The sequence below is a fragment of the Oncorhynchus nerka genome, linkage group LG1 (assembly GCF_034236695.1).
Source record: "Oncorhynchus nerka isolate Pitt River linkage group LG1, Oner_Uvic_2.0, whole genome shotgun sequence".
Taxonomy (NCBI): domain Eukaryota; kingdom Metazoa; phylum Chordata; class Actinopteri; order Salmoniformes; family Salmonidae; genus Oncorhynchus; species Oncorhynchus nerka.
The window spans coordinates 44,257,896-44,267,638 of NC_088396.1; the positions used below are offsets into that span (position 1 = coordinate 44,257,896).

Genomic DNA, 9,743 nt, shown 5'->3' on the forward strand with positions numbered 1-9,743 from the left:
GACTGTGGTGACCTTGTTCCCTCCAGATCTCTTTCAGAGTCAGTGTGTCTAGAAGGTGTCACACTAAACCAGTCTCCTCCTGCTCTGAGGTACAGCCGGAGCAACTCTAAACAGACCTCAGATCAGTTATCCTGTCACAACAGTACGCCTGTCTGATTATTCACTTAGTATAGGACAGATCACCTGTCTCCTTACACTGTGGGCCTGGAGTTTACTTTGGAGACAGAGACAACCACAGATTTTTCTGCTAATAGCATCCTGGGATGGGCTTGAATGAAGCAGGCCCAGAAACAGTTACACAGGAAAAGGATCCCCATTAGCCAAGGCAGCAGCTATTCTTCCTGGGGTACAGCAAAATTAAGGCAGTTATACAATTTTCAAAGCACACAAAGTGTGTGCCCTCGGGCCCCTGCTCCACTATCACATATCTACAACACAAAATCCATGTGCACGTGTGTGTATAGTGCATGTCTCTGTCTATGTTAGTTTTGCTTCAGAGTCCCTGCTGTTCCATAAGGTGTATTTTTAATCCGTTTTTTAAATCTAATTTTATTGCTTGCATCTGTTACCTGATGTGTAGTCATGGCTCTATATAGTACTGTGCACCTCCCATAGTCTGTTCTGGACTTGGGGACTGTGAAGAGACCTCTGGTGGCATGTCTTGTGGGCTATGCATGGGTGTCTGAGCTGTGTGCTATGTCATTTAATCAGGCAGCTCAGTGCTTTCAACATGTCAATACCTCTCACAAATACAAGTAGTGATGAAGTCAGTCACTCCTCTACTTTGAGATGGCGGGTTAGGAGTGTTTTAGAACTTCTGTGTAGGATGTACAGTTCATGTGGATTCACATGTCCATCTGTGTTTGTGAAATGTCATTGAATGCCTGTGTGAATGTGTGCATGGGGAGCTAGAAGCACCACAGTCAGAAATACTCTCCCTCCTCTTCCATAGCAAGCGAGTGTATTTATGTGTGCGTGTAGTTGTGCATGTGTGTGTAGTTGTGCATGTGTCTCTCATCCCTCTTGGAGACAGACCACCACCAGGCACTACTCTATACTGCTGTAGGAGTGAACTATTGCTTCCCACTTTGTTGTTGTCCTGCTAGTCTAATCTAAAAAATAATATCTGGGACAGTTGACATTCGGTCAGACTGATTTCAAACCGAGATGAATTGAAAAGCAGCAGAATTGATTGATGGATCGTATAATGAGAGGTTCCTCCTGGCTAAGAGTGGGTTTACTCACCCTGGGGCTTTGATGGGGTGAGGTGGGGCTGGGATTCATTCAACTGAAGGTCATATGCATTTTCCCCGTCAAGCAACGGTGTTTCTAGCTATCCTCCAGTCCCCAGTTTCATCAAGCAACAGGGTTCTAGCTATCCTCCAGTCCCCAGTTTCATCAAGCAACAGGGTTCTAGCTATCCTCCAGTCCCCAGTTTCATCAAGCAACAGTGTTTCTAGCTATTCTCCAGTCCCCAGTTTCATCAAGCAACAGTGTTTGTAGCTATCCTCCAGTCCCCAGTTTCATCAAGCAACAGTGTTTGTAGCTATCCTCCAGTCCCCAGTTTCATCAAGCAACGGTGTTTCTAGCTATCCTCCAGTCCCCAGTTTCATCAAGCAACAGTGTTTCTAGCTATCCTCCAGTCCCCAGTTTCATCAAGCAACAGGTGTTTCTAGCTATTCTCCATCCTTTCATCAGTCCTATCCTCCAGTCCCCAGTTTCATCAAGCAACAGTGTTTCTAGCTATCCTCCAGTCCCCAGTTTCATCCTCCAAGTCCCCAACAGGGTTTTCTAGTCCCCAGTTTCATCCTTCAGTCCCCAGTTTCTAAGAACAGTGTTTCTAGCTATCCTCCAGTCCCCAGTTTCATCAAGCAACGAACACCTCCAGTCCCTAGAACACTGTTGCTTGATGAAACAACAGGGTTCTAGCTATCCTTCAGTGCTAGAGGATAGCTAGAACCCTGTTGCTTGATGAAACTACTAGCAACAGTGTTCTAGCTATCCTCCTGAGTCATGTTCATCAAAGCCCTTGAATAAGTATGTGGAAAGTATTCAGACCACTTTTCCCCCCTCATCAATCTAAACACAATACTCCATAATGACGAAGCAAAAACATTTAAAAAAATTGTGGGCAAATTCAAAAATAAATAAAGCCGAAATATCAAATTTACATAAGTATTCAGACCCTTTACTCAGTACTTTGTTGAAGCCCCTTTGGAAGCGATTACAGCCCCGAGTATTCTTGGGTATGACACTTCAAGCTTGGCACACCTGTATTTGGGGAGTTTCTCCCATCCTTCTCTGCAGATCCTCTCAAGCTCTGTCAGGTTGGATAGGGAGCATCGCTGCTCAGCTATTTTCAGGTCTCTCCAGAGATGTTTGATAAGGTTCACGTCCGGGCTCTGGCTGGTCCACTCAAGGACATTCAGAGACTTGTCCCGAAGCCACTCCTGCATTGTCTTGGCTGTGTGCTTAGGGTCGTTGTCCTGTTGGAAGGTGAACCTCCCCCCCAGCCTGAGGTCCTGAGTGCTCTGGAGAAGGTTTTCGTCAAGGATCTCTCTGTACTTTGCTCCGTTCATCTTTCCCTCGATCCTGACTAGTCTCCCACATCCCCACAGCATGATGCTGCCTCCACCATGCTTCACCGTAGATATATGTTTCCTCCAGACGTGACCCTTGGCATTCAGGCCAAAGAGTTCAATCTTGGTTTCATCAGACCAGAGAATCTTGTTTCTGATGGTCTGAGAGTCCTTTGGGCAAACTCAAAGCGGGCTGTCATGTGCCTTTTACTGAGGAGTGGCTTCCGTCTGGCCACTCTACCATAAAGGCCTGATTGGTGGAATTTTGCAGAGATGGTTGTCCTTCTGGAAGGTTTTCCCATTTCCACAGAGGAACTCTGGACCATTGGGTTCTTGGTCACCTCCCCGACCAAGGACCTTCTCCCCCAAATGCTCAGTTTGGCCGGGCAGCTCTAGTAAGAGTCTTGGTGGTTCCAAACTTCTTTCATTTAAGAATGATGGAGCCCACGGTGTTCTTGGGGACCTTCAATGCTGCAGACATTTTTTGGTACCCTTCCCCAGATCTGTGCCTCGACACAATCCTGCCTCGGAGCTCTAGAGACAATTCCTTCGACCTCATGGCTTGGTTTTTGCTCTGACATGCACTGTCAACTGTGGGACCTTTATATAGACAGGTGTGTGCCTTTCCAAATCATATCCAATCCACTGAATTTACCACAGGTGGACTTCAATCAAGTTGTAGAATAATCTCAAGTATAATCAATGGAAACAGGATGCATCTGAGCTCAATTTCGAGTCTCATAGCAATGTGTCTGAATACTTATGTAGATAAGGTATTTCTGTTTTTTATATTTAATACATTTGCAAACATTTCTAAAAACCTGTTTGCACTTTGTCATTATGGGGTATTGTGATGTCATTATGGGGCATTGTGATGTCATTATGGGGCATTGTGATGTCATAATGGGGTATTGTGATGTCATAATGGGGTATTGTATGTAGATTGATGAGGAAAACGTTTTATTTGATCCATTTTAGAATAAGGCTGTAGCGTAACAAAAGGAGAAGGGGCCTGAATACTTTCCAGCAGTGACCATGTAGCTAGAATGCTAACATACTCTAGTCTAGTTTATATTGTTTTGTCAGCATAGTAGTTTAAATTAATAGAAAGTCGGTAAACAGAATGACAAACAAATAAGATGTTGGACAACTGGAGACAACTCACCCTAAAAATTGACTGAAATTAAATACAGTAGAATTCCACAGAATAACTTATGCCTATAGGAAGAGACTGGCAGGTGTGCCGGCTTTCACATTCTCCACTGTGTGTCGCAGTAGTTTGTGAAGACTACACCGTACACTACTACCACTAATTCCCCCGTGGCCGGCTACCGCCAGGGAGCCAATTGGAACGTCAGGGCTGCTTTACTGTGATGAAACACTTATTTGAGCAGTGCTGTCACGCTACCCAGATAGGAGAGTAAAATGTCTTAATGAGTTCAGAACGCTCTCCTTCTGTCTACCGCCACTCTGGGGAGGCCAGTGTTCCATACAGTTGAACAGTACCACATGGAATTGAAAGTTCACAGACCCCAGTATTTAGTGCTGGCCCTCAACTTCACATTACTGTCTGTTGATGTTGGGCAATAGCTCTTTATGTACCATGGTTTCAGGGGGCATTGTTGTACAATGTTGTTTATTCATGGGTCTCAAACTCCATCTGTAACTGCAACACTGATCCACAACATTGATCCATAAAAGTACTTTATTCTGGACCAGCTTTCTGACAGAGGAGCGACTTTTCTTTTATAGCGTAGGCAAGGGGTCAAGGACCCCAACAGTGGGAGAGAGAGAGAAAGCTGTTGTTCTAACAAGGACCCGGTCGCCACAGAATCTGACTCCCAAAGGGAGAGTCTTGTGCTGATTGGATGTCGGCCAGCTGTTGAGTGATGCAGACTTCTCCCTCTCTCTCTCTGTTTCCCATCCTCTCCCACTCTTCCCCTCTCTACCCCCTCCCCATCTCTCTCTCGCTCTTGCTCTCTCTCTCAGTTTCCCTTCCTCTCCCACTCTTCCCCTCTCTACCCCCTCCCCATCTCTCTTGGGGAGGGGAAGAGTGACAACTGTCAAAGAGACAAGGTTGTCACTCTCAATCATTCCAACCTCCAAAGAGACAAGGTTGTCACTCTCAATCATTCCAACCTCCAAAGAGACAAGGTTGTCACTCAATCATTCCAACCTCCAGAGAGACAAGGTTGTCACTCTCAATCATTCCAACCTCCAGAGAGACAAGGTTGTCACTTTCAATCATTCCAACCTCCAAAGAGACAAGGTTGTCACTCTCAATCATGCCAACCCCCAAAGAGACAAGGTTGTCACTCTCAATCATTCCAACCTCCAAAGAGACAAGGTTGTCACTCTCAATCATTCCAACCTCCAAAGAGACAAGGTTGTCACTCTCAATCATTCCAACCTCCAGAGAGACAAGGTTGTCACTCTCAATCATTCCAACCTCCAAAGAGACAAGGTTGTCACTCTCAATCATTCCAACCTCCAAAGAGACAAGGTTGTCACTCTCAATCATTCCAACCTCCAGAGAGTCAAGGTTGTCACTCTCAATCATTCCAACCCCCAAAGAGACAAGGTTGTCACTCTCAATCATTCCCAACTGTCAAATAGACTAGGTTGTCACTCTCAATCATTCCAACCTCCAAAGAGACAAGGTTGTCACTCTCAATCATTCCAACCTCCAAAGAGACAAGGTTGTCACTCAATCATTCCAACCTCCAGAGAGACAAGGTTGTCACTCTCAATCATTCCCAACTGTCAAAGAGACAAGGTTGTCACTCTCAATCATTCCAACCTCCAAAGAGACAAGGTTGTCACTCTCAATCATTCCAACCTCCAAAGAGACAAGGTTGTCACTCAATCATTCCAACCTCCAGAGAGACAAGGTTGTCACTCTCAATCATTCCAACCTCCAAAGAGACAAGGTTGTCACTTTCAATCATTCCAACCTCCAAAGAGACAAGGTTGTCACTCTCAATCATTCCAACCTCCAGAGAGACAAGGTTGTCACTCTCAATCATTCCAACCTCCAAAGAGACAAGGTTGTCACTCTCAATCATTCCAACCTCCAAAGAGACAAGGTTGTCACTCTCAATCATTCCAACCTCCAGAGAGACAAGGTTGTCACTCTCAATCATTCCAACCTCCAAAGAGACAAGGTTGTCACTCTCAATCATTCCAACCTCCAAAGAGACAAGGTTGTCACTCTCAATCATTCCAACCTCCAGAGAGTCAAGGTTGTCACTCTCAATCATTCCAACCCCCAAAGAGACAAGGTTGTCACTCTCAATCATTCCCAACTGTCAAATAGACTAGGTTGTCACTCTCAATCATTCCAATCTCCAAAGAGACAAGGTTGTCACTGTCAATCATTCCAACCCCCAAAGAGACAAGGTTGTCACTCTCAATCATTCCAACCTCCAAAGAGACTAGGTTGTCACTCTCAATCATTCCAACCCCCAAAGAGACAAGGTTGTCACTCTCAATCATTCCAACTGTCAAATAGACTAGGTTGTCACTCTCAATCATTCCAACCTCCAAAGAGACAAGGTTGTCACTCTCAATCATTCCAACTGTCAAATAGACTAGGTTGTCACTCTCAATCATTCCCACCTCCAAAGAGACTAGGTTGTCACTCTCAATCATTCCAACCTCCAAAGAGACAAGGTTGTCACTCTCAATCATTCCAACCTCAAAGAGACAAGGTTGTCACTCTCAATCATTCCAACCTCCAAAGAGACAAGGTTGTCACTCTCAATCATTCCAACCTCCAAAGAGACAAGGTTGTCACTCTCAATCATTCCAACCTCCAAAGAGACAAGGTTGTCACTCTCAATCATTCCAACCTCCAAAGAGACAAGGTTGTCACTCTCAATCATTCCAACCTCCAAAGAGACAAGGTTGTCACTCTCAGTCATTCCAACCTCCAAAGAGACAAGTTTGTCACTCTCAACCATTCCAATGTCTTTGTAAGAGAACGTGTTCAATATAGAATGAACTAGTAACATGCCACATCTCCTATAAAGGCACCTCAGGTCAATACACCCCATGTGTTCTAATTGACATGTAAGCATTACTTCAGCCTAGCTTGAAAGACAAATAGGAAACCCACAGCAGTATGGCAGAAATATGCCAGATTTACAAATGTGACCACACTATATCCCACAATCTCAATAAATGATGTGTGAACACACACACATACACTATATCCCACAATCTCAATAAATGATGTGTGAACACACACACACACACACGCGCGCGCAGCAAGCACACGCAAACACACACATACACGGTCAAGATGCCATTTTGTCAATAATAGATGTTGTCCCAAAGGAACAGACCTTCGCTCTGCTGGAGAGCATGGTTTCCATCCCCCATGAAGGATTCAGAACAAGCATTATTTAAATCAAATCAAATCAAAGTTTATTTGTCACGTGCGCAGAATACAACCTTACAGTGAAATGCTTACTTACAGGCTCTAACCAAAAGTGCAAAAAATGTATTAGGTGAACAATAGGTAAGTAAAGCAATAAAACAGTAAAAAGACAGTAAAAAAATAACAGTAGTGAGGCTGTATACAGACACAGGTTACATACATACAAATCAACATGCTCTCATTGTGTGCTGTGGACATTAGTATGGTGGAATACTGCCTGACTAGGAATGTCTTTCAGCAGAATTAACCTTCTCTGTATCACCTGGGGAAAGTAAAGACAACATGCTCCTTTGGCAAACCTGATGCAGAGAGGGAGAGTTCATGTGTTGCTGTGGGAGAAAACGAGTCAGATGTACACCTGTACAGCATGTGACCAGCCATACACTCTCCTGCTCTTGGTCAGGGATAGCTAGTGTAAGAGCACATGCAGCAACTGTATGTCTGTATGTTTGTAATTGTTGATGATGATTCCAGCCAGTGACCTTCTACTCCCCTGTCAATCATTTCTAATGACCAGCCTCCATCGTCACGGAGACAGAATTACCCAAGAGACTGTGCTCCTGCCTCTGTTTAGAGGGAACATTTATCAATAGTAAAGAAAGACACAGCACTATTTCACCACTATAAAACACACAGACTGGAACAGAACTGGAACAGGGCTGAACTTGTTCGCTTTAACACTGAAGAAAGTCTATCCCCTCAATAGCCTACACATTGTAGTCTCATGTCAATGTTTACAACAATGTATTTTAAACTATAACACATACAAATGAATCATTCATTCAGTTCAATATAATGTATACAGTATCTGTTAAATCATTCATGTTCTTTTTATTTCTCATTTAATTTGCGACCGGTGGAAAGCTGTTTGAGGCTTTGCAATTATATCAATGAAATCATCTTCTTTCTGATAAGCAATTAGACTACTGTAGGTTACAAAATTAAAATGATACTGCAAATCAATACCTCTAATTGTAGGAGCAAGAATAAGAGGATTACATGGTGCATTGCTTTATTTTACATGATACTCTAGACTTCTAGTGAATATCTCATTTATGTATCTATCTGAATTAGTGGAACAGACAGTAAGAACTAGACTAGGCCTAAGTGTGTGTGTCTGTGTGTGTGTGTGCGTGTTTGAGTGGGTTACCTAACACTTCCCACTTCCCCCACTTTACAAATGATCCATGCATTCAGGGCTGTGCTTCCCTTTGTAGTCTGTAATAGTTTGCAAGCCCTGCCACATCCGAAAAGTGTCGGAGCTGGTGTAGAAGGTGTGGGGGTATGCAACCATACCCCCAACCTTACCCTGGGCAAAGGCAAACACTGGTCAGGCCATATGCAACCATACCCCCAACCTTCCCCTGGGCAAAGGCAAACACTGGTCAGGCCATATGCAACCATACCCCCAACCTTCCCCTGGGCCAAGGCAAACACTGATCAGGCCATGTGCAACCATACCCCCAACCTTCCCCTGGGCCAAGGCAAACACTGATCAGGCCATGTGCAACCATACCCCCAACCTTCCCCTGGGCCAAGGCAAACACTGGTCAGGCCATATGCAACCATATGCGTGTGTGAGCAAATTATGAAGTGAGTGTTTGTGTTGGAGTGTCAGTGTGCATGAGTACAAGGGTCAACTCAAGCTCACTTAGATATTGCTGTGAAGTTGTGTGTGTGTGTGTGTGTGTGTGTGTGTCAGGTTATGGCAGCCTCTGCAGCCTCACTCTTCCCACGATATCAAAGTATTTTTTGAGAAGGCGCGAAAATGAAATACATTATTTGGTACAATTTTGATTATGGAAGATTGAATAGGCGTGATTCAAACAATTTGCTTGGAATTGTTTTGTAGCTGACGTCTTTATCTGTGCATGAGAGCGCATCCAACTCAGTTTCCCCACCAGAAAACACGCGATAACGTCAAGTGTTGAGTATTCGCGCACGCAATTCAGGAGGAAACAAGCGCGGATGAGTGTCAGTTTACTGGACCGCAGTACACTACTGGATTTGCTTCCATTGATAGCAGAGTTAATGAAATATTTATATAAATATCGGTCCCTTTTTGGCGTTTACACCATTATTATTCCAAACAATTGCCCATTTAGGCCCCACCCATGTCCGTGATCAAGTTACACATCACCGTTTGTTTTGCCAAACTGAATTTGTGAGTGAAAATAAGCACCTGTGCACCATGGCTTTGTTTGTAGACTACACAATGAACATTAGGTCTAACAAATCGTTTTGCTCACCGTTATTACCACCGTATCTTCGCCCTTGAATTTCGGAATGTATTTGTCTCCTCTGTTGGTTGAAGGGCCTGAATCGGCACATCACTTTCACACCGCACTCAGCAGCATCCGCCATGTCCACAGTACTACGTTATATCCAACCAGATATCCCAAATAACTTTCTCTGCGTATCGTGAAGTTTACACCAGGTTCCTTCGAAGAGGTGACGTTAACCACTCCTTTCCAATGTGGTTCGCTGAAATTCAATCTCGAGCGTCCATTCCTGTCAATTCAACAATTGGTGGTAGGCTGAATTCAAGTTGAAAAAAAATAGCTTGATGAATGAATGGTCTGTTATGGATTTGAGTTCAAGTTTCCATTTTCGTGGTCAAATATTTTCTTCAGACTTCCAGTATTCCCGTATCCACCGATGGCGCCTTGCATCATAACCAGCATCCACCAATTTGAAGCTCGTTGCGCTGATGCTGTCCAGTC

At 44.2% G+C, this 9,743-nt stretch overlaps 1 pseudogene; it reads right to left on the reverse strand.

Moving 5' to 3' along the window:
• LOC115130604 (kinesin heavy chain-like) overlaps nt 1-9,716 on the reverse strand; it is a 47,616-nt pseudogene extending 37,900 nt beyond the window's left edge.
• Nucleotides 9,717-9,743: the final 27 nt, after the last annotated feature.